Source organism: Streptopelia decaocto (genome assembly GCF_964273445.1).
Source record: "Streptopelia decaocto genome assembly, chromosome: 3".
NCBI classification, from domain to species: Eukaryota; Metazoa; Chordata; class Aves; order Columbiformes; family Columbidae; genus Streptopelia; species Streptopelia decaocto.
Genome location: NC_138656.1, coordinates 48,582,229 through 48,607,902, shown reverse-complemented (window position 1 = coordinate 48,607,902; position 25,674 = coordinate 48,582,229). Strand labels below are relative to the sequence as shown.

The following is a 25,674-nucleotide window of genomic DNA, read 5'->3' as shown; positions in this document are numbered from 1 at the left end:
CTTGCAGGAAGATGCCTGTTTCTTTAGTAATGGTGTCACCTTATAAAACTGAAGACCTGAAGTCACATTAATGAAGACATTTTCCCTTCCTTTGATGAATGCTGGAGAACCAGCACAGGTGATGACCAGTGGCAGGGCACTGCTTTCCTGAAAGCTCAGCTTCAGTGGTACTCCATCCCAACACATTTCATTCCCTGCATGTCCTTTTTTTTTTTTGAAGTCGGCAATAAGATACTTCAAAACCTATTTTGAGGTATTTGTGTGAATTCTACAGTATTTTTATCCAGTCTACTCTTTCCCTGATTTCATAGTTTTTGGGAGCCCTGGTCTTCTGCATGCCATTCCTAAACCTAAGAAGATGGTACTGTTCACAAGAAGACAGAGACAGCCCTGGTGTTTCAGTTTGGTTCAGCTCAGTGTAGGTAAATTTGTAATCCCTACCCACACTCACTTTGCAATTTCACATATATCCTGTACTGGTTTCCCCTTGGCAGAAACAGTAGACACTGTTGGTGTTAAGCAACTGACATATTGTACTGCAGCCAGAGCTGAGCATAAGTGGTGGACAAACTATCTATATTTTGAGACATATGGATATACTATTCTGTAGTGTTCTGAATGAGCATTGGAGGGATCAGCTCACAGTGTCAATATTGGCCAAAATTGACCCGATAGTTGATAGAAGCCTTTTTCTGAAAATATAATGTTTGGCCTAAAAGAGGTAAATCAACGAATGCAAGTCTATGAACAGTCCTTCTGGATGAGAGGCCTGACAGAAGTGTAAATCACTAGAGCTTCTGATGCTTGTCCTAATTCAGGAATAGCAGTCCATTTTCTTGGAAGAGTGTTCATAGGAGTAACAAAGGCTTTTATTTTAGCACACCAGCTGCCTTCAAGACTGAATAATGCATTTGGGATGCATGCCTTATTTTTGCCCAGCTTGCTGAGGTGACAAAGCCCAATGTCCTAGGCTAAGTCCACACAACAAAGATTTGTGTCCAGAAAGGAATGTGGAAGCAGTTGTGTTCCCCAACAGTTCTGCTATGCTGGCACGACTCACACTACACTAAAGATGTCATTCAGGGAAGTGGTGCCAGGAGATAACAGATGACATCCTTTTTCTTCACTTCTATTTGTGATGTGTGTAGAGGAGCAAAGGAGTGACTTTGCCAACACAGATATCAAAAGAGCTGCTGTGGAGACCAGTTGTTATCCCAAGAGATAAGCATGGGCACACAGCACCTTTTCAATTTCATCCTAACTTTGAAATATTCTTTTGTCTGTCTTTATCTTATTTTACTACTTTACCATTTTTGCTCATTCTTCCTATAGTTTTGGCAGTGTCTAAACCTGAATTATTCCCTTCAGTCAGGTGAGGTCTGACAAGCTCCCCCTGAGCAGGTTCTGCACCTATAGAACTTCTCATTTGCTTTTCTGTCCACATGTGGAGAATCCTATTGAAAAGGTCCCCAGAGTCTTTCCAGACTTCTGACATGCAACTATTAAATAGAAAACAGAATTTTCATTATCAGATTTGAGAATATGTGGTGACACTAGTGTTCATTGTGGGGGGCCTATGCCAAAAACTACATTATTGAAATATTTTGTCAAAATCATCATTTGGTGTTGGGCATCTATTTTACTTCATGAAAGTGTAATGAATGGTCCCTGAGTTGGACTAAATTTGAGGTTTTTAGCACATTATGATCAAAACAAGTGATGTAAAAGAAGAACAATATTTTAAAATAATTCCTCTGGCTAAGATAAAATAATTTAAAAGGTGCAGAAATTTAACAAAAATATCTGAACGATTTAATAGACATTTCAGAATTGTGAAATAGTCATTTTCCATGCAAAAGATAACGAATAATACAGAATGCAATATGTGGCTGTGTGTCAATTTGAATAAAAATTCTGTTGTTTATTAAACCGCATAAAAATACAGGCCTTGTCTAGCAAAGTGTACTAGCTTGCAAGTCCACAAGATGAATTCAGCTACTCTCACTGAATCACCTGTCATTAGAAGAAATCACATGCTTAAGTTTTGTTGGCCTAGATGCAGCTGAAGAGCTAATCTTCTTCCAGCCCAGTCCCCTAAGTTGTTTTTTATTCTTGCTCTTCTTTCAGGCCTCTGTTGCTTCTTTTTTCGTGTTAGGCTTGCTTTTTTTTTTTTTTTTTTTTTTTTTGCTTTATTTTTTTTCCTCCTCAGATCACTTATTGAATGAAGTACCAGAATGGTTTTAACAATTCAACCTTTGCTCCTGTGCCCCAGCACTCCAACACTGCAACACCTTGGTACACTGAGTTATGAGATTTTTGTGACCCAACGAATTAAAAGGAAATTTATCTTTCTTGGAAGTCAGACATCCTGTTGCTTCCGTGAACTCCGCAGTATCTTGTAGTATCGCTGTTGTGAGAAAGGACTGAAAGTAATCTCCTTTGCAGTGTGTCAGATGCAATCCATCAATACCTTGGCCCTTGTTAATCCTCCCAGACAGCTCCAAAGCTGTAGGATTGAGCTAAGAGCTGAGGCCTGGAAACAAGATAGTCAATAGTCTCTTCTCATTCTTGTGCTGCCTGGACGGATGTGACCATGGGTCTACAGTAGGGAACAGCCCTTCTGTGGTCTGAAATGCTCTTACCTCTCAACGCACACTTCAAAGTATCTTTTAGCCCATTTTTCTTACTGGGAAGCAACAAAGAAGCTCCCCAAAACAACGCTGGACTTAATAGCCTTCTAAACGAGTAACAGAAACAAAGTACATTTCTGTGTGAAATGTGTCATCTGTGAGTCAGGCATACACAGCTTTATTCTGTCTATCCATTTCCTTGATAAAGAAAACCAGATAACTGTTTTTAGGAGGGAGAGAGAGAGAATACAAACACCTTGGTTTTTTTTGCCATTCCACATCTATATTTGACATGCCCTAAGACTACTGTCTCCAGAAGAGCCAGAATGCAGCCTGTGAAAACCGTGTTCCAAATTATCAGCATTAGTGACTATAACCCGCAAAGCAACACTTTGCTGTGGGCAATCAAGGACTCAACTGTAGGTAGACAATGTCACCACTGGTTCTATTGCTACGGGGCTGTGCGTGTGCAGCCCTTAGCTCCCCTGTACTTTTGGAGGACTTACGAGCATTCTCAAGCCCTGAGAGAGATCACCAGGAGCAGCAGAGGACAGCAGGAATGCTGGGGTGCTGCCAACCAAAGTACGCTTTGGCCCCTGGGCAGCTGAGCTCTCCAGCTGTGATCAGCACTCAGACCCATCTACATACCTGTCCGTACCACAGAGTTTGGATGTAAACTGTCTTCCTGTTTCCAGTAAGGAAAAGGCTGCAGGCAAAAATGTACTAATAAACATAAGCTTTGGTCCTCAAGTCTCTCCTGAACTGACTGTTCTTATGGCTTCTGCCTGCAGGATCTCTGAGTCCCTTCTTCTCTCTCCCTTGCCTCAAAGAAAACCTCAGTATTCTATATTCTGAGTTAATGAGCCAGCCTGCCTAATCTGACTGTCAGGTTGAATCAGCAGACTAGTTCAGCACCTCTGTGCCATGCTGACATTCTCTCTCAAGTGGATTTAGCATCATTTAATCATATTTTTACCTGTATCAGTCCAGTGGCAGTTCTCTCATACCTTAGATGCATAATTAACATTATTTCATTTAAGATGGGTCTCATAGTCCAGCTGTAAGATGGATTTTGCTCTTTGTAATAATCTGCATCAACAGGCCACTGGTCAGTGGGTGACTGCTTCTGTCTTTCTGCATAACTCTCTGAGGTGGATTCCAGAGTGGAAGCCTATGTTCAAATCGGATTCCTAATTTAGTAAATATACATAAAATTTAAATTTAAATACTGACAGCTCACATCCTTACCCACATTTTTTATAATTCATGAAATTATTTGTATTAAATAAAATATCTCCATAATACATGTGACCTTCTGAAGGCAAATCACTAAACCAGATCGTGCAGGGCTTATGGAGTTCTAAATCTAAATCTGTGAAGGTACTGAACTAGTTAAAAAGCTTTAGCCTGTTCTGCAACTGCAGGGATGATATTTTCTGCATTTCTCTTTGTTTAGTTACTTAAATTCAGTGACTAATTTATTCATAGCTGAGAAATTTTTGGCTGCTGAAAAACTGGATAGCTTATTATCCCCTTCCAATCCATAAATATAAATGAGGTGTAACAGGATGAGATCTGGTAGTTCTAAAATCATGACAGACATGATGATCAGAAACTATTAGTACAATTTGTTAGCCGTGGACAATACTTCCTTTGTTTAATGAATCAATTAGTTTTAAACCCCATTTCAATAAATGAATGTTTTCCCTAAGTAACCAGCTATTTAAGGTAGTTTAATTTAACTAAAACAAACAACTTCATAATGTTGGGTTTGTGCTTTTAATTGCAGTTGCAAATTCCACCCAACTGCATCTTGACAAGAGACACAAATAAGAGCATAATCATAATAAGGTAAATAGTAAATGTATCTTTTGTCATTTTTCTGAATTACTTTATAATCACAACCTGACTAAAGGTACATCAGGCTATACACTGCCTAAGTGCATATAATATGTCACCTCACTAAAATAAATACCTTAACATACAGGTTGTGTTTAGGTGAAAATCAACACGTTCCTGTGGTTACTAATCAGGAAGGTCCGATATTTCTTTAGAAAGGTGACTGATAAGTAAAAATGCAAAGCAAGATTAAAATTGATTATTTAAAACTAAATCTCCTGTTTGCTGGTTTAAATGATGATTAAAATTGGTAATAGAAATCAATCCACAGTGGTGGACTCCGGCTTTTTATTAGAAACAGCTTTAATTGTTTTCCTCTGGCAGAATATATCACAAATGAAGAGAAAATAACTTTTTGTGATCATTTATCTATGTGGTAATTTCTTAAGCACGAAGAACCCTTTTACTGTGCTGATGAAATTCTGCGGACTGGAAGTTAGTGGGTAAGCATCTCTTAAGAGTGGCACCAATCCAAAATGACATCATTCTGCTGTAGACCTCTAGCTTAATTTTAAGCCAGCTTTAAGATCATTTACATGTGTGCAATTCTTTAATTACTACCTAGAGCACTTTGTAACATTAACATAATATCCAGCAATATTATTCACATTTCTTTCATCAATACGGATGTTTACAAATACTGTAGCATATGGAAAGCTGCCAACTTCACTCAAGCCACTGAATTTTTCTGCCCATCATTCAATTTTCTTAGCATACATTCACAAAATAGAGGAATTTTAAAGAAGCACGTGATAGTAACCTGCATAGTACCTATCACAAGACAAGTCTCTTCATGTCGGCTGTCCCCCAGTCACCTCTGTGTGGGAATCTCTTTTGCAGCCCTCTTCCTCTTTCCCCTCACTCTTGTGATGTGAAAGACAGTCAAAGTCTTGTCAGTTAAGGGTTGAAGTGACAATCATGAAGATTGTGACCTCCTATAAACCCATCTAATAAGAATAACAGGTTTAATGGAAATTCAAACTTACTGTCACAGTCTTGCCAAGAGGCAAATTTTATGGGATGAGCAGCCTATTCAGATTTCAGCTTCCTTCCTCAGGATGCTCAATGGCACCATTAAAGACAATGCTTTATAAGGCAGGGATTGTTCATATAGAAGACATAACTGCAAATGCAATACATAAAAGGGGCAACGTCAGCATACTTCACAGAGTCAAAATAAAATCCATTGGCAAGGCAATCGCTCCAGCCCTCTGTGCAAGGACTGGAGGACATGTTAAATGAGCAAGGTACATGTGCAATATGCATATATCCACATAGTACCTGCCCATTTGCCCTGCCTTTTCCTGGCAGTGTGTGGTTAGTTGCAGGGAGCGTGGGGCCTGGAGACAGAACTTAGTTATGTGGACCTTTTATTTCTCTGTCCAGAACAGAGATCTCACACAGGGGCCCTCAGTGTCCCCATGCTATTGCACTCTGGTGCTGCAGAACAAACTCATATCTGTTGCTGCTCCATGGGCATATTTCTCTTTTTCCTGTAGTCAGCCAGCCTTGGAGAGGGACTTGCATTTTGTCTTTTCTCAAATGGAACAGAGTGAAAGAGAATGCCTTGATTTTGGGGAAGACATCTGAGACAACAATATCAAAGTGCCCCACTATTTTTCCCATTGTTCCCAGCAAATGATCAGGAGGGTCTTGCATCAGCCACTGAGGGAAATCACTAAGGCAAAATCAGAGCATCAGCCATGACCTCCCTCTCCATCATGGCCTTCTGTAGCCAACGCAAACTTAAACTCTCCCTTCGTTACATCCATTTGTGTACTAGGTAGAGGCACATCTCCTACATTGTAGGAGGCAGTTTTTCTCCAACAAGGTCTCAAATGCAATTCACTGAAGCAGAAAAGAGGAAATTACATCCTGGATATTAGCTGCTTTCAATTTTCAGGACACATTATTAACATTTAAATAATCTTGCCCTCTAGGCCACATGCAACTGCACTTCAAAGCCAAGCAAACAAGAGGCTGCTCCACACCTTGCATCTGAATTCAAGGAAAGAGTCATGGATGATCTCTGCAGCTCTTTGCTGGTGATATCTAATTATTAGAGTTAAAGAAAGAGACAGTTTTTTTCAACACAAACTTATAGCCCAATTTGGGTCATAAATTAAAAGGTAGCCCTAAGTGTCCTTTACAATGCTATTCAGATGAGGCTAATAAAAACAGTAATGGCTTTTGCCATGATCTATCTGTCTCGGTAGGGGATAAACACAAATTTTACTTAATAAAAAGGATTTTGATGTGATGTGGTCCTGTATATGTCATACCATACTAAAGAAAAAGTTCAGAATAGGAACTATTTTATGCAAAATAGTTCATCTCCAGAAAATTCTGTTTTCATCTTCTCTCTCCTCTATCTTCCTATCCTCAGTCTTATATTTAACAGAAATCTAAACGAAAGCTGGAATATTCTTCCTATAGGAAGACAGAAGTATTCCAATACCTGCTTTGTGTGTAAACACCTGATGAGGGGACTTAAGTGAGCAGAGGGAAACAGTGGTGCCCAGCAGGAAGAGGCAGTTGACACAAACTTACACACAGGAAATTCAACTTAAATATAAATAAATATTTTCACCCTGAGGGTGGTCAAACACTGACTGGCCCAGGTTGCCCAGAGAGATTATGGAGTCTGCATCCTCAAATATGTTCAACAATCAACGGAATGTTACTTTGAGCAACCTGTTCTGTCCTGGACCCGGCTTCAGACCAGAAACTTCCCAGGGTCCCTTCCAACCTCACCTGCATTAAATTACAATTGCCTCCTTTACTCGCAATTATCTTAGGGTAGATTATTCCTCATTATTACCTTCCTTTACCAGTCCGTCATTTACTTTGGTATCACATGTCCTGTCAACACTTGGCACAGCTAAACTGTGGGAGAAGAGCATAGGTGACAAAGTACCTAATCTGCAATTTCAAGAGCTTGGCAAAATCTTCTGTGTCTCAAGAGTAAATATTTTTGTTCAGTTTAAGAAACTGAACTGTTTTAAATAATTTAATTTTAATACTTTAAATTCATTTTACAAAATGACCAATAATCCTGAAAGGAAAACAAAACAAAACAAAACAACATAAGCCCCCTCCAACAAACAAAACAAAACAAAAACAAAAAACCCAAACAAACAAACAAACACAACAACAACGAAAAAACCCACTCAAACGACAACAACAAAACAAAACTGGAAAAACAAACAAATAAAACAAACAAATTCCAAAAAAATACCCAAACAAACTACACCACATTTTTTGAAGCATAATTCTATTCCCTTAAGTATACAGAAGCTACATTTCCCACAGAAGAAACCAAACAAAACAAAAATACCCCAAAGCCCAACCACACAACAAGCAAAAAACAAAATCAACCAGCAAACACATAGATGCAAACTACCAATAAGCACTGGGTTAACAAAGCGTAACTGCAAACTGTATTGTGCTTCACAATCATGTTTGAAATCCTGTTACTTACTCTGCAGTAGAAAAGGGGTTGCTTCACATTTGGTGACTCCTGCAGACAGCTATGGAGAAAAATATTGGGAGTGGGGAGTCAATATCCCAATCCTGCTGTCACCCCGAAGTGTCTGGTTACTGTTGAACATGGCAGAAGTTAAGAGATAATAATGAGCTACATGCATCTATCCCATCTAGTAGCTTCGATACAAAGTATTTCTTCCTGTACACACTGAATTAAAATCTAAGGATCAGTGGAGGATACTCAGTGAAAAATGATAAATGTCTCCGCAGCCAGATAAGTTCTCACAGCTCTACTCCCCGCTCTGCCACTTCGCTGGATGGTGCTACTCCTTGTGCTGCACAGGGGAGCCTACGTAGCTAAAAGCAGCCCTGAAAAAAACAAAGAGGAGATAATTTTTCTAGTTGATCCATTCCCTGAACTCCTACTGCCCATTCACAAGGAAGTCAGCAGGAGCACAAGTCCAGGAAGCTAAGTAACAACAGTATCAAACAGATTAGCCTATGTGGTTACAGAGTGGATTTCTGGCTCAAAAAATCATGCGTGCATGTTTGTATGTGTGTAAGGGAGATCTTTACCTTTTCAAAGCAAAAGCTGTTAATTAACTGGGCAGGTACTGGCACTTGGTCTAACAGAGGGAACTGACACCTCTCAGGAAATGAAATCATGTTTAGTTCAGTCAAGGAAGAAGTTGTGGAGAGGATGATTGAATCTGTGTGTACCTCCTGGAGGACTTCACATGGTCTATAAAAGCTAGCATCCACAAGAGTCTCTCTCCACAGCATGCAAGCCGAGGTGTTAAATACATACAACTCCAGGGTCCCTAATGAGGCATACACCAGGAAAAGCTGCAGCGGGTTAGCTGGACTGAGGGACAGACCCTGCTGGCTGAATCTCAGGGGAGGGAAATGACACAGCTGTTCATGATCTCAGGGCTCCTGCACAGCAAGGTATTCCTCACCTGAAGGCAGGGCCAAGCTGTAAACTCTGGTGCAAAACACCTGTGTGGACATCCCCACTCCCAGCCTCTTCCCTAGAGCAAGTGAAGGACAGCAGAGATGCTGCTGCTGTAGTCCTGACAGCTCAGTGTGTGTTCATGGGCATTCTTCACATCCTTGATGCACAGTCCCTTTTTCAAATGGCAGAATCCCTTATCCTCTGTGTTCATACAGTATATATAGTTTTTTGGAAATGGAAAAAAAATCTCTATGTATCTCAAAGAGACAAAAAACATTCAGCAGTTGATCTGTTGTGACGTTTATGTACACAAGTAAAGATCAGTCACCATTATTAAATATAATATACATTGCAGATATATTTTACTCCCCTGCTGTTCTTGAGAAATGAAAGTGCTTCTGAGGACAGGTGTGAGAAATGAAAAGTGCTTGGATTGTGTAAGGAAAGATGGTTCTGAATAATGTTGAATTTTTAATAACTTGCGAGTTGTGTCATCAGCTGAGCAGCAGTAGATGTGAGAAAGTAGAACTCAGAACCACACGGAAATCTCTCCACACATATCATTCCTGTTCACTTTCATTTTTCCCCCCACCAATCTTTTTGAAAGATGCTGCTGTTGTAAGTCATGTTGTGATGATCACCTGCCTGATCCCAGGACATCTTTACGCAAGAGGCATATGCAGGCTAGGAGTAGGATCTGTTTGAAAGGAAAAAACAGTCTCTCTTATAATTATTTTTTGTCCAGCAAAGCAGGCAGAAATAGTGGTGATTTCTCTTTGTCACAGTTAATTCAAAACACACCTTCCTTTTTTTTTTTTTTTTCACTGTTTAATAAGAAAAGAATACAGTATTGGTCTGCTTCCTGGTAGAAATTAAAACAAAAGATAGGTTTAGACATTGATTGTTCTTATATAACCAGCTGCTACAGTCATCTTATCTCATCCTGTTAAGAGAAAAACACAGTCACCTATTATGCACTACTGATACAGGAAATCTGCACAACGTGGGATGCAATATTCAGCTCACACAGCTGGAGTTCACTTGACCAATTGTGTCCTGAAGATCAGAGTAAGCTGACAATTGTTTAAACACATCTTTTTGCTCAGCTGGTTGATCATTCACAGGTGCAGGGGAACAGGAAAACAGCTTCTGTTAGTGTGAAATGTGCATCTACATCTATCAGTGACTTGCTGTGAGATCTTTGGCCATTGTTTCTCATCTCTGTGCCTCTGGTTTTCCTCCTACTCCTTGCTCTTTGCTAGCCCAGGTTCACATGGTTGGAGTGGCTGCCTTTTGTTAATTAACATGGAACATGAGACCCTTGATCTTGGTCAGGCCTCAAGATGCTGCTGTTCACAGTTAAGTAATAGCTGCTTCTTTTTTCCTGTGATAAGCTACAACATCATCCTCCCTTGGAGGAAAGCTGCTGAGCTGGAGCTCTAGGTAAGTTAAAGAGTTCCCACCTTGCCAGAGCTCCTCTACAGAGCCCGGGGTAACCCACTGAAAGTCCAGCCCAAGATAACAGGTTATGAGCATATCAGTGTCTTTATGCACTCAGTAACTCTTGAAAACCAGAGCAAGAAACACAATCTGTCTTTCAGCCCGTGACCCAGCCCTAACTCTCATTCAAAACTCAGACCCTGTCTGCTGCCTTGCTTAACAAGGCCTTTGTAAGTTCATTAGTGCTGTAGAGTTCAGCTTCTGCAGTGATGACAGTCAAAGTTTTAGAGACCAAAAGAGATGAAGTTTGACACAATACTGACTTAGGTGTTTTTTGAAGGCCTGTTTTGACTCAAAAAATCCCTATTAATTCACAATAATAATCTATTTTGATCTCACACCTCTGCAGGTGGTGCTGTCATATTGAAAGGACTGAAATCTCACATGCTTTATATTTGGTTGAAGGGTGTGCAAAGCTCCTTATCTGTTTTATTTATTACTTGGGGAATACTGTAAGCATAAAAGATGCTTTACAAAATACGGTAGAAGACAAGGTCACTGGCACCAAAAGTCCTGTTTGTGATCTACTTCAAATACAATACATGGAACAACAATGTAGATGCAAGGGTATGTAAAGGTGTCAGTTATGCAGGAAAAACAATGTACAGGTTTTCCTTAAAAGACAAGAAAGACTTAAACTCTCAAAAGACCTCCACTGATCTTTTTTTTCCTTTGAAATCATGCAATAATACATACTTACAATTCTGTTTTTAAACTAAAGCAATAGTGAAAACTGGCAGCATAATGTATTTGTGCAACTTCACACTAACAGGCCAAAAGTTGAGCCTACTAAAAAGAAGAAAAATCTATACTGAGCCAACAGATTTCATATGTAAGTGTAGTATGATTACAGAAACAAGTAAAAAAGCCTTCTTATTCACATGCATACAGTATTCAAGATTTCTAGAGGAAACAAAGGTCCTGGAGGTTCAATTGCCTTTGTTTGCTTGAAAGAGTAATCTCATAACAGTAAGATGTGGCAACTGCTATTCTAACTCCAGACCTCCACAAAATTCCTTTTTTTTTTTTTTTTTTTTTTTACTCTCTGCAGATCCATAATGGATATAATACTTAATAGCTCCTCTTACAAGAGGTTAAGATTTTGGGGTATGTGTGTGCTGCTTCTGTTCTTCGGACTTTTTTTCACATCATGCTTCAGTTTATGTTGAATATTAATTGTGAATGTGCATAACACATTTGACCCTTTAAATAATATAATTATATGTTACATGTTACATCACAATAAAATGTAATAAATATAATATATAAAAAATATTATATTATATTATGATACATAGTTAAATGCTCAGGCATTATATACTGTATCATCACAACTAATGAGAGCACTGTTGCATTCTGCAGAATACAGAGGAAAAGGGAAGAGTTTGGACAGAGAAACTGTTGTAAACTCCTGAATGAGAAAAAAATCACTGTTAAATAGTCTGCTATTATAGTAAAAGCAATATTGAATTAAAAAATTAGACAGCTGAAATCTCTTCACAAGACTGAAAAGCACATATGGCAAGAATACCAATAAATTACTCTTGTCAACATATTTTTTTCTGCTGTAAGTGGAAAAAAAACCCCAACACAAACCAACAAAAACAAGAACCCCCAACCAAAAAATAAAAAACACAAGCAAACATCACCCCACAAAAAAACCCACAACAAAACAACAAACAAAACAAAAAATCAGACATTACATAGAGTAGCAGTTGCTTCATCTCTCAGACATATTGTGGAGATCCTTATTTGTTTGCATTTGGATCAAAAGGAGATTGTTTGGGAAAAGACTGCATTGTGCCTGCTCTTCTGGAACAGATTTTCCTGGATTTCATATGAAGCAGCAGGCTGTTAGGAATCAAGTTGCTGTGAGCTCCAAAGGTCAAAAATACTTCAGTACTTCATTCAGATTAATGATGGGCACTGTTGCAGACAAATGTATTTTAAACTCCCACCTTTCCTTGTGTTAGAAACAACTGTTTTCTCTTTATGTTCACTAGCAGTGCATCTTCAGTGGTTTTGCACTAAAAATATTGTTTATTTATTTGCACGGACATCAGGGACCATCTTCTGCTCATTAGAGTAGCAGAGGTGTAATACTGAAGTTAAACAAGTAATGATAGCTTCCTACTGATATAATGCCCATCCTCCTAATAAAAACCTTTCTGCAGAATGCCATCTGTTCTTTAAATTTCAATACACAGAAATGAGTATGCAATACTGTCTAAAAGATAATGGGGAGCAGAGAGTGGCATGTATATTTTTCACGTCTTTTTAAGGTTAGGAAAAAAACAGATCAGATTTCATTACTAATGAGTGAAACTAAAAACATGCATTTAGATGCATAGAGCAGATTTCAGTGAAAAATAAAGAATTAAAGGCATTTGAAAGGTGAGATCTTTGCAAAGTGTCCTACATTAGCTTAAAAAAAAATCTAAGAAAAAGTATATATTTGACAAAGCTGAGTAATTCTTTATTCTCTGAGCAAATTAAAATCTTGAATGTATGTACTGTAAGTACATTGCAAAGTATTACATGACAGAAAATGTGTCAATTATGCTACTTTAAGATTAAAGATTGTGCTGCAAACCAACAGTAAGTGTCATTACATGACATAGCTGGACTTCTAAACCTTTGTGTCAATAACTAGGCTGAACACAACATTGGAAACAAGGAAGGGAAGGGCATCTGAGCTATTATTTCATGTTAGACCTAATGCGATCAGCTGTGTTCCTCTCAGTGTTTGTTCACCCTTGTTAGAAAGGTGGACAGTGTTAGAAAAGTAGTAAGCTGTGAGGTAGCTGCATTGTACCCAATACTTTGAACCAGATCCTATAAAACACTGTTTTTCTTGGTATAGATCCAGGAAGACACTGGTGTGTGTTCTTGGCTGTCTCGCATGGAAACAATCTTAATGCTGCTATTTGAACTTTTCAGGTGTTTGAAATTACACACATACCCACTTGTTTTGCTGGATTGGGGCTTTTTACACAGGAAGCCAAACTGCATGTTTGCCTTGAACCAGCTACCTGATCAAGGGAATACTAAGGCATGAGAGCTATATAACAAAATTTAGACTAAAAGATCTAATTCTCAGGTACTATGTTACATGCACAGCCCAGGAGTTGAGACCAGTCCTAAGAACGAATATCACTCTCCCGATCTTGTACCATTTTAAAAGATTAATAATTTAAAAAGATTAATCATTCCTGATATGTGTTTTCTGCCTCCTCGCTAAATTGTCATAATCAGTTTCTCACTCACTAATCCTTGATTTTCTTAATAACCTCTTGTGAGAAACTCTGCCTTGTCTTAATGCCATCTTTTTCATCTGCACAATTAAGATTAAATTATCAGATTTAATCACATATTACTCACTTTAGGCAGATTTGGATATCATTTACAGGGATCCAAATCAAATCTAAAAACCCTAAGTAAATCAATGAAGTTAAGATTTTTTTTAAGTGATAAAAAATAAGTCCACAGCCAGTGCTGACTTGGTGTGGAACAACAGTAGGTTCTGACTTAGCTGACTTAGCTTTCCTGATACCTTGAGATTCTGACTTGAATGTTCATCTCACTGGATTTTGACTGGCTGGCCATTCTGGAGATTCTGCTTCATTTAATGAGGTTGTTAAATAATGGGAGGTTATGGGAACCTGATGAGTTTTGGGAACTTCAGACTTCAGAACAATCATCTTTTAAATTTAATAGACAGCTTGAACTTCTGGGAAAACGTTAGTGACCAGCAAGAATCAGGCTAAGACATGACCTGAACAACTCATTTACTTTGTGACCTCCTTGAGCTTCATCACTAAAATTACAGGAAGATAGTTCTGTTGCTCATAGCAAGTGGTTTTAAAGGCACAGAAACCATGCTGAGAGAAATCTGCTTTCAGGTCTGTACGTGTAATGAGAAAATCAAACCAGGAGAAAGTTTCTAATCTTAGTTGCAAGATCTAAAAACTTACTTTTTCCCCCCTTTGTTTTCTCCTAGAAGAGAGAACAATGGTGAAAATAATAATTTTTCAAAGATCTTCAAAGGACCAATTTTGTTAACTTCTGAATCTTTCTTGTATAACTGAATAATGAACTATATTCTCTGTATCAAGCTTTTGCATCCTAAATAACAGCAGATAGATTTTTAAAAGGAGTCTTATAAAGACCAGGTCTAGAATTATATCTAATGTTTTAATTTCCCCTTTTAAAATAACCTCAGTCATTACATCAGCACTGACCTGTGTAATCTATTTCATCTGATGTTTAAATCTTTTATCATGGTAATACAGTCCATCAGTGTGTTAATCAAAACGCACAAGGACAAAGCAATCCCAGAGATTCATAGTAGCATTTTATCCATGCAGAGATTCCTGCAGACATTAGGAGAGCTAAATGCAAAATAAGATTTTGTTGTGCTTTAACCCCAGAAAACAATTAAGCACCCCACAGTCGCTCATTCCCTCCCCAGTGGGATGGGGGAGAGAATTGGGAGAGTAAAAGTGAGAAAACTCATTGGTTGAGATAAAGACCATTTAATAGGTATAGAAAAACCCACACATGCAAGCAAAGCAAAGCAAGGGATTTATTCACTATTTCCCATGGGCAGGCAGGTGTTCAGCCATCCCCAGGACAGCTGAGCTCCATCACGTGTAACAGTGACTTGGGAAAACAAACGCCATCACTCCAAACGTCTCCCCCTTCCTGCTTTTTCCCCCAGCTATATATGCTGGGCATGATGTCATATGGTCTGGAACATCCCTCTGATCAGTTGGGGTCAGCTGTCCCAGCTGTGTCCCCTCACAGCTTCTTGTGCATCTCCAACCTGCTCACTGATGAGGCGGCGTGAAGGGCAGAAAAGGCCTTGACACTGTGCAATCCCTGCTCAGTAATAATTAAAACACCCCTACGTTATCAACACTGTTTCCAGCACAAATCCAAAACATAGCCCCATGCTAGTCACGCTGAAGAAAAATAATTCTGTCCCAGCCAAAATCAGCACAGATTTCTACTGGGCAAGTCTGAATTTTTATTAGATTTTACAATATCTGTTTACATTTTAGGGAAACTACAGGGCTAACAGAAATGCAGCGCACACAGCCTCATGTCTCGATTACCTTAAAGGTGTTTTCCAGCCTAAATGATGCTATGATTTTATGTTATCTGGTGAGGATGCCCTCACCAGTTTTAAGTGATTCTGTGCACAGAGCACATGTTTACTCTCCTTGAAGTGCAAAATCTAATCTAAGGTCTATATTTTTCTCAACTTCTAGTCAGCTTGGATGTATCACAGCAGACCAGCAGGTATCACTAAAACATGAAACTGTATTTTATCTTGCCTTTCCTGCAACAACTTATCCACCAAGTGCAAAGCCCTTATCTCTCAGATGGACAGATTAAGAAATGGACCAAAGGGTAGATGAGCTCTGCAGTTATATCACTACATCAATACCAAGAGGGAAATCAATTTCCTTCAATAAAATAAAAATGAACTTTAATTTAATCATCTCACCAAGCTTATGGTTCTTAAATATTTCCTTTGAATTTTCCTATCCTTGAAGATTTTGCTTTTTTCTAGACATAAAAGAAGGCTTTTCTGTATGTTATTGCCAGCATAGGCAAGTCATGAGGTACTGGAAACATCTCCCATTATATTCTCATGAAATTTCCATCTCAGTTTCCAATCCAAAGGATTTTAGACAAGTTTAGATACATTAGCTTAGGTACGCTAAGGCATATGAGCAGGCTTTTTAAGCTTCAGATTGGAAGGACTGAGACCTTTTTAAAATACAAATTAAAAATTTGATAAAATTGTCACAGTTCATCTTCCTGAAACAAGCATTTTCTATTCTGTTCAGTAAACTGCACGCTTTTTATGATACTCTATTCAAAAGTCAAGATCCTTTCCAGTTCTGACAGACATCAGCTATCCCATCATATCATTAAACACATGAAGAGTGTGGAAATATTATTTATCAACATTACCCTTCCCTTCCTCCAGCAAGCTCTATACACTGACTGTCCACATGGTTTGCCTGCACAGCTGCATCCTCCAATCCATTCATGTCAACACGAATTTCTTAACTGAGTGTAACAGAAGCAATGCCAAGTTCTTAGTTTGAGGTGCAGGTACATTATATAGATTTGGTGTATGAGGTACATTTGGAGTCGGAGTGTAGAGACAAAGATTCTCCCACCCCTACCCCCCCCAAGATATGTCATATGTGTAACATTGTAAAATTATTTGGACTGAGAGAGCAAAAAGAAACAGGAAAATAGCATTGCTTGAGCTTTTCAATATTTACATCGAAACCAAACAGGCTATGGTATATGAAGAGAAATTATATGTATTGCATGTGTCAAAAAGTCTTCAAATTGTCTCTAGCAAACCTTTGTGAAGGAGATCAATATCGAGCAGCAAGGAGGGAGTTTTCAGTTCTACTAATGCTTTAAGCTGGTAATCCATTTGGAGGAAAAGCACATCTAAACTTCTATTCTAGTTATGTAGCCCTCCTCTCCTGCTGTGTCGGGCTCAGGTGGCAGCTGCCCTTACTCCAAATCAGCAGATACAGTCCAAACCTAGAAAAATATATTTTCTGTTCCTGTTCACTTTGGATTCCTGGGAATTTGTATTCTGAAAATCAGACCTTTCAGTATTGCTTCGTACATGTCCTTATAGAAAACACACTTCAGGGTTTGGGGATTGCACTTAAGGACTTTCTTTATAAATATTTTTTTCCTCCAGCCCCTGGTGTAACTCTCCCATGTTTTAGAAAATGCCAGAAGCCAAAATAGCAGAGGGCTTTCATGTCTGTATATGGCTAGAAAATCTAGTTTGTGAGACCTCACTGTTCTTTTCTTATTTCTGCTTATAGTTGCTGCTTAATAAGCAAACCAGAAACCCACCCAGTCATCTGGCAGAATTTTTCAATTTCTTCCAGATTACCACATTCTGTTTCTCTTGCCAGCCTGATTTTTTCTGAAAATCAAAGGGCCTCACTGAACTTTAATTTTTCTCAAGTCTCTGTTTCCAAACAGTCTGGCGGCATTTCTCCCTTTTCCCATCCTTCCATGGAACCATCCACGCACACACATCTCACTCTTGCTGCAGTCTTCATCCTTGCTGCTTCTGCATGACTTAGAACCATTCCCATCACAGACTTATTTAACAAAACATAATACATTTATTTAACATCTTCCTTACAAGAAAAGCCTATAAGCAGCCTGGCTTGTGATTTTTCTGTCAAGACTTTCCACCCCAAACACACACACAAAAATCACAGTGCACTGAAAATCCAGTACCTGAGATTTAGGATAAGCCAAACAGAAAAAAATGTTCTGCTTCAGTTTTCACAAAGGAAAATTGAAACAAAATTTGTGATCTTTCTAAAATTGAAACATTTCTGCTTTTCCAGCCAAAGTGAACTGTTTTGTCTGGCATTAGCTCAGTGCTGCTCTGTCTGCCTGTGGAGTTACAGCTCCTCCCAGGAGCAGCAGGCTGGTTGTCTGTGGCATATATTCCATGTTTTAGTTAGGCCTTCCTGTATAGACTATTGCTTCTAAGATAAACAGCACTGTCTCATTTGTCTTCTCCACTAATTCAAATATTTTAATGATAAAATTATTGAAACCAGTTTTTAGGGTTTTTCAGTCTACCAAAATACTAAAAACCACTCCAATCACAGGAGGTCAAAAGGCAGATTTAGAAACTAGTAAAAGCAGTGGAGAGACCTGTTTTCAGACTGCTACACCAGCACAGTATTTACTGTACAAATAGGAAGGACATAGATACTTTTTGCAAGGGTAAAAGGTCTTTACATTAAAAATTTTGATATAAATCTCCTGTCTAAGGAGATTGGCTTTCTTGGCCAATTAGTTGGTCTCACCAGCTCACACAACAAGCTCTGAATAAACAGGGATCAAAGAACTGTTTCATGGTATTGTTATTGTTATTTACTAATGGTGTTTAACTGCTGAGTTACACAAATATCTGTTTATCTTTTCATATTGACTGTCACCATTTCCTAGTATTCATTCTGAAAGTGAATATAGATGTGTCCATGGAAAAATAAAGCATCTATTGTCCCATAGAAGTACCATCTTAGAATATATGTATTTCAGCAAGTTTTACAGTAAAATCTTGGGTTTTTAGGATAACTTCAGCTCAGCACGGTGACCATGGCACTCCTACCCACCACCATCTTCTGTGCTTATGGGTCAAAATGTGCCCAAATACTTGTTTTCCTGAAGAATATTTATTCAATAGTGTATCCAGAGGTCTACCTGACCTCCTTTGAATGGAGATAGTCCTAGCTGGGTAGTATATAATACTTTGGTACATCTTGTAGGAACCATTCCTTTTACAGAGATACTTTTTCCAGGAATTCTGAGCATCCAGTCTGATTCTGTGTTTGAAAGCAGCTTCAAATACAAGGTCTGCAGGATAAGTAATCAGTGGTCAATGAGCATCAGACAAAAGTATCAACGAGATGCACTGAAGACCACCTTTCCAGAAAGCAACATGTCATTCTCCACTGCAATAACAGTTAGACAACGGAAGTATGGTACCCTGACACTTCTATTCAAATGTATGTTCTCTTAAATAATAGGGTAAATTTTTGCTTCTCTTTCAAATAATATAACACCAGAAATGAATGTTAGCCCAAGGAATTGTGTGTACAGGAAGAATCAGGCATGCTCCCTACCACTTTGCATAGCACCTTTCATACAAAAGGATCTAAACGTCAAGTATTAGTAGTTGCCAGTTATGTACAAACTGTGTACAAGATACTTCGTATTTGAAGAGTCAAGACTTCCTACTGTGCAGAGAAGGTGAATCATATTCCCAGGGCTAAACAAGATCCTTTCACCTTAGCCAGGCAACTACACTGAAAGGTAGCTGGAAAAGGAAAGAGTTGCGTGACCCCTCACTGCTTTTTCCTCCACTTGCTTGAGGCTTTCCTACTTCCACTTCTACAACCATGGGGAGATTGTTCTCATCTCATACAGGCCGTGTGAAAGGAGTATGAGGCACTTTTTCGTTCTACCTGTCATATCATGTATCCACATTAGGCGAGAACAGAGCACAGGGGGGAGTGAGGTATATCATCAAGACCTATTGACATTTATAATCGACACTGAAAAAGCATGCAAGATGTTAATTTGATTTGGAGTCTCTTTAAACCTCACCATGTCTTTGCTTCAATGTACGCCTAGCATGGAGAAGCTGTTACGATGTTACATCCTGGTTCCATTCTACTCCCTCACAAAAATTCCTTTTCAACCAAATACTTTAGGGTGGTATTTGAGGTGTACATGTACATATATTTATGCATATGACAAAAACATTTGTGAGAATTTTAAAAACATATTAATTCCTGGATATCTTCTGAATCAATAGGAATTAGGCAGTCAGGAACTTAAAGAAAAAAAAAATCCCTCTCCCTGCTTCTTTTCACATTGAAGAGCATAAATATTAGAAGCTAAGCAAAATATTTCCTATTGATTTTTCAGGAGTACCAGGAAAAAAAAAAAAAAAGATGACTGAACAGTCCCAGATAAACACTTTACAGTCTAGAGAAATCACCCACTTAGTGGAAAACTTGGATTCAACCCTTATGGCCTCTTGAAGCTGTTTGACCCTTCATCTTCCACCTTCCAAGTGGGTATCTTGTGTGATGAGCTATGGCATATGTTATTGTTTTGTATGACGTATGTGTGTCAATGTGAGGAAGAATGGCACTCTCTCTTGACTTGATTAATATGCTCATTGCATAGGCAAAAACAGAGAGTTTAGTGTGTTTTTCTTTTTCAAGTAGAGAAACAAAATGAGCCTTGGCAAGCCAGAAGGAGAGAGTGGCTTTCTCCCCTGCATGCCCTATGACCTCTCTCAGGAAACACAGGCTCAAAACTTGCAGGATAAAGGGAAGAGTGAATTAAGGAGCTTTGTACCAATTGTGAGCAATTTCTTAGTGCAATGGGCAATGACAACTGCCTGATTCAAGTCCTTTGCTGCCCTTCTTACATAAATAAGAAATATAATAGACACTTCAGTTCAAGGGAAATTGGGGAATTTGTTGGACACAAAAGGAAAGTTTGGAACATTTTGTCCTTTTGAGAAAAACTGAAAACTTTTCTATTTGATTAAATCATAACTAATTCTGTTTGGTGGGAGTTTATTATTATTTGGCAGTGGAGCTAAAAAATCAATTATTATTCCTTGTATTGTACACTACAGTACATTGCTGCACTGTCCCAAATATATTTTAAGTTATGGCCCTTAGTTCCTAAGGTAGATTTCCAGAAACAGGAGCTTGTGTTTTCCTTTCTAGGTCAATAAAATCCCAAGGGAAAGAATAATGTTTTATGTGACAGAAACTCTCAGACTGAAATCCCTAGACCTTTCAATTAATTTGTCAACCAAGCAGAATTTATGAGGTATCTAAAGTGGAAATGAGATGTGTATCTTAATGGTCTGTCCCCCCTGTAAGCAAATGAATAAATAAATAAATCACACTACTGTTGTGGACAAAATGCAAAGTTACTTGCATCTTTCTATTCAGACTTTAAACACTTGCAAATCATTATGTGAACACTCTGAAAAGAAGGATGATAGAAAATGTGTCACATACCTGTGATGCGTTGTGAAAGAAAAAATCCATTTGTTGATAAGATGGAAAGTAATAAGATCATTACAAGGATAAAACATTTTACTAGCAAAACACAGATTTTAGAACTCCCCATACTGTCATGGCTTAAGATATAGAGAATATTACTCAGCAGGTGTAGAATGCTGCATGTCTCAAATTGAAAAAGCAGCGTAACTCATTATTGCCATGGGGCTTTCAGGTCAAAATAACTTGGTGTTTTAAGATTTTCATGAAAAATAATGAAGGAATGAATGACTGTTAGAATTGAAACCCTGGTTTTACAATGATATGCATGATGACATAACCAAAATAAATGATTGCAGAGATCTGTAGCAGGAAACCATCTCACACCTACATCCCTATAACTCATAAAAATATAACCTACTTTTACACAAGAGTTGCTATTCCAAAATACTTGCTACATTTTTTTTTTTTTTCCAGTGCTGGCTTTCCAGGAACATAACCTTTAATATTATAGCTGATCAAATGTAAATACATTTCTATATCTAGACCACTTGGAACCTGTTCAAAATTGACCTCCAACCTCCACTTATGAAAACTGGACACGCTTGATTGCTCCACACCTACACAGAGCATGTTCAATTAATGCTTACATGATAAGGACTGTGCTAACACCACAAATGGAAATTAAACCTTTTCACTACTCATCTGCATCTGAACATTCATAAATTGAAAGAAATGTACAAGAACTGCACTCAATCAATTTCAGCTTGAGTCCATGACCTGATTATGTTATGCATGTCAATATACATTCTCTTAATTAAATATGGTTCCATGAAAACTAGAGGTAAGGAAAAAGGAAACTGTCCTCCACTTATTGCTACCCAAGATATTAACAGGAAAATGACAGAGAGAATATTAATGGGGAAAAACATATCTGAAGACAAAGCTGCTATGTTATGTTATTGTAATGTTCTCTTATGCTGAGAACGCAAGCAGGTAACAGAAAATGTCCCTATTTTTCCCTTGATGACCAACTGTGGAGCTTAACAACTACACAAAAAGGTATAGCATCTCTGAGGAAAACCAAATGCTACACTTAACTGCGTATCACCAATCATCTGCTGTTGCAGAAATGCGACACTTAACTGCATATCACCAATCATCTGCTGTTGCAGACAACAGGAAGGCACCTGCTGGAAATCTGCAATTTAAGAATGAAAGAGTAGCATTGAGCCCAAGGCTTCTGACCACCCTCAGCTCTTTCCATTTCACATCCGTCTGATATGGTTTCTGCACAGCAGGCTTTGTGTTTTGGTTTAGTTTTATATTTTCACTTTCTTCTCAATTCTCTTCAGTTTCCCGGCCCCTTTCTACCTCTTCCCCAACCAGCCTGCCACGGTCACACACACTGAAGCCATTGCACAGTAGTTGTTGCTGCCCACAGCACCTAAGTGGTTTCCACAGGGGAATATCTCCATCAGTGTGATTTGGAAACAGAGGGTCCCACACAAAGACTAAGTTTGCAAGGCTGCAAAGAGCTGATAATGGTGTTCAGGGGCATTAATTAAGTTTCTGGCAAAGACAGCTTTTTATCCAGGGTAATGCAGATCCTTGGAGAAAAAGAGGTGATGGACTGGAAGAGTCACTGAACACTGACATAGAGACAGATATAAGAGGGGAAAAAATATCTACAGTTTGCTTGTGTTATTTCTATCACATCTTTCCTCTCTCATAGTCTGGCTATGGATTACACAGCACTTATAATTCAGAAGGAATAAAACGTCCTCTGGTGTGCTAATGAGCATGTGTTACATTGCCCAGATGGGAGTTAGATGATCCCACTGTATCTGGATGCACGTGGTAGACAGCCTCACATTTTAGCCAATTGTGATGAGTTAATCGATTCTGGACATGGGAACAATATTTAGAAAAAGACCGTATAAGTTCACCTTCATGCACAAAAGCAAATTAAAACAAACAAATCAAGCATGTTGAAACAAGCTATTTGGAACTGACTACACTGGAACACAAATCTGACTCCAGCATGGTATGGCAACTGCAGTCAGGCTTGCAGAGACAAATATGGTGACAACTCTTCATCTTGCCATCTAGAAACCCTGCCAAATCCTACTAATGCTCTTTGCCCCCTGCCCACCATGGGCTTCTCCAATCTAACGGTCCTGAAGTCCGAAGAGATTAGAGAGGCTTCAATTGCATCTGTTGAAGCATATAGAATTTTGTCTCCTTTAGCTCTTTTTCTTTCCTCATTTATGAATGGTCTTCAGCCAGACTACAATTGTTTCTTATTTATTTGCATAACAGTTTCTGAAAACACTGATAGGCCTGACATTTTTCACACATATATAGTGTGATTTTCACTGAACAAGAAGAAAATTCAACATTATTTGCTTCTGAATGAAACTCACAAAGATGGTCCCAGTCCCAAATGCAAACAACTGTAAAAAAACAACACATGGGCAAGAAAACACAATATTATCTGTAAAACAAGAGCCACAGGCAGTAGAAAGTAAATTAATAAAGCTTAGGGAATACTTATGTTCAATACAGAACTATGTGAAGTGAAAGCACAAGCAAATAAATGGAAAAAATAAAAAATTCATTAAACTACCACGGGAAAATATTTTGCGTTTTGGTGTTAAACAATGAATTGTATTTTCTACTCCCATTATGGAGATAGGAACCAATCAATGGAAGAGAATGAAGTAAGTTTCTATTTTAATCAGTGAACATCTCTAAGTAAAATCCTTTGCTGAAATACACCAAGACAACAAAATAGCAGAAGTGAACCAAGATTTGGAAAATTCTATTTTGCCAAATTTAGCTAGTATAGATGGGCAAAAGTTGAAATCTTCAGCCTTATTTCTTTGAAGCAGAGAAACATGGTGTAACCAGTAATATCCACATCTCTCCTCTGGCCTTTTCCCTGCACTGGAGAAAATCTAAGTGAAAAAAATTATCTTAACATCCCCTAGCATATCCATTCTACATGAAAATCACAAACCACTGATGATGTGACAATAACCAGTTTTTCCAGCATCCAAACTCGCTATTGTGATATGGTCTTTATTTTCATTTTCTTTCAAGGGCTCACTGGGTGGACAGTTAGGAAGGGACAGAAGAGTCCTAGAGAAGACATTCAAGGTAATTTTTTGGGGGGGAGCTCTGCTGTGTCTATGTGTTCTTACATTTCAGTTTGTTTCAGTGAATGTGAACCTGAAAAGCAGCTATACAGATACCTGCCCCACTGTCCTGTCAGTAGTTTTTGGTCTTGCCAGGGGCAGGACAATTACCAGCAAATACTAAATATGGACCTCATAACCAGTAGAAGCTAGGAAAAAGTCATATATTCAGTCTTCAGTACTCGGATAAGCAACTCACACTGATAACTTGTCCCTAGTTCCTCAGGCTGCAAAATCATGTTTAACATTGTGTTAGTTCATATGACTTCAGCTTTAAGCCATGTAGTTTTCCCACCACATTCATCATATTGAATCCAGACCAACAGCTCCTCAATCTTCTAATGTGACCTGCTTTTCCACATAAAACAAACCTCTTGCAAAGCAGTCGATTAAGGGTGATAAGTTACTTCAGCCTTTGCTGATGTTGCCAAACAGGATGCTAATTAAAGCTATTTCTGGTCATAGCATTTTCTTCCTTTCTTTGTTCTTTCCTTCTTTCAGTCAGTATCAACATTTAGTCACATGAAACCCAGACTAAATGCAAACAAACTTAATCTAATGCTAGCACAGAGGCACTTTTCCCCATCAGCTTTTCAGGGACTCTGAATGGCAGGCAAGTTCCTAGAATTTTAATAGCTGACGTGGTGGTGCCTCTTCCAAAAACTTCCCCCGCTTTCCTCTGAGAGCTCTGCAGCCACAGTACTGTAAGTAAAATCAATGACTACTCTGATAATTGTAAAGCTGTCAGGTGAGCACAAGAAGGGTCCTTTTTTCCCTATTTTTAAAATCAGAAAACCATGCTTTTCTGCTGACCTTCCCAGGTTAATCCAAATTCCCCCTTTGCAAGAACATCTGGAGGAAATTAAATGCAATAATACAAATCTTTCCAAATGGTTTGAGTTGATGCTTCCATGAAAGTCCTGTTTCATCTATGTTCCTATATTTCCCCCATCTTTCCACTCTCTCACCTATTCAGGGACAATAAAAAATATTGCTCACATCTATCAAAAGACAAGCACTAAGGAAGCAGAGCAAGTCCACACGGTTTGGCCTATACTGATGAAGCAAAAATCCCCAATAAAACAGCACATACAACTTATGTAAACTGTTAGATTTTGAAGCCTGAGCTTGGCTCTGTGACACACAATCACATAAAGATCTTTCCACCTTTTCCTACAAACACTTCAGCCTTGGTCAAATAATTTCTTTCTTGCACCATGAGTTTTCTCTCCCAACTCATCACAGGGTCGAGTGATCTTCCTCAAGACTTTCTGTTGGTTCTGTCTCCTCTTCATCCTTTTGTCTCTCTGCCTGCCTCAGCCCACTAGTCCATCACCCCCAGCACCTTACTGCTCTCTCAGCACAACTGTATCTTAAGGTTTGAAATTTAA

The 25,674-nt window shown here is 38.5% G+C and overlaps 1 long non-coding RNA gene across 1 annotated transcript in view; it reads right to left on the bottom strand.

Annotated features, from left to right (window-relative positions):
- LOC309437998 overlaps positions 1-25,674 on the bottom strand; it is an 84,649-nt gene that overhangs the window by 46,913 nt on the left and 12,062 nt on the right. The window contains exons 2-3 of the long non-coding RNA XR_014183703.1: positions 8,257-8,384; positions 8,011-8,129 (exon numbers count right to left, since the gene is read on the bottom strand). This is a non-coding gene — a long non-coding RNA (uncharacterized lncRNA). The remainder of the gene's footprint in view (positions 1-8,010; positions 8,130-8,256; positions 8,385-25,674) is intronic.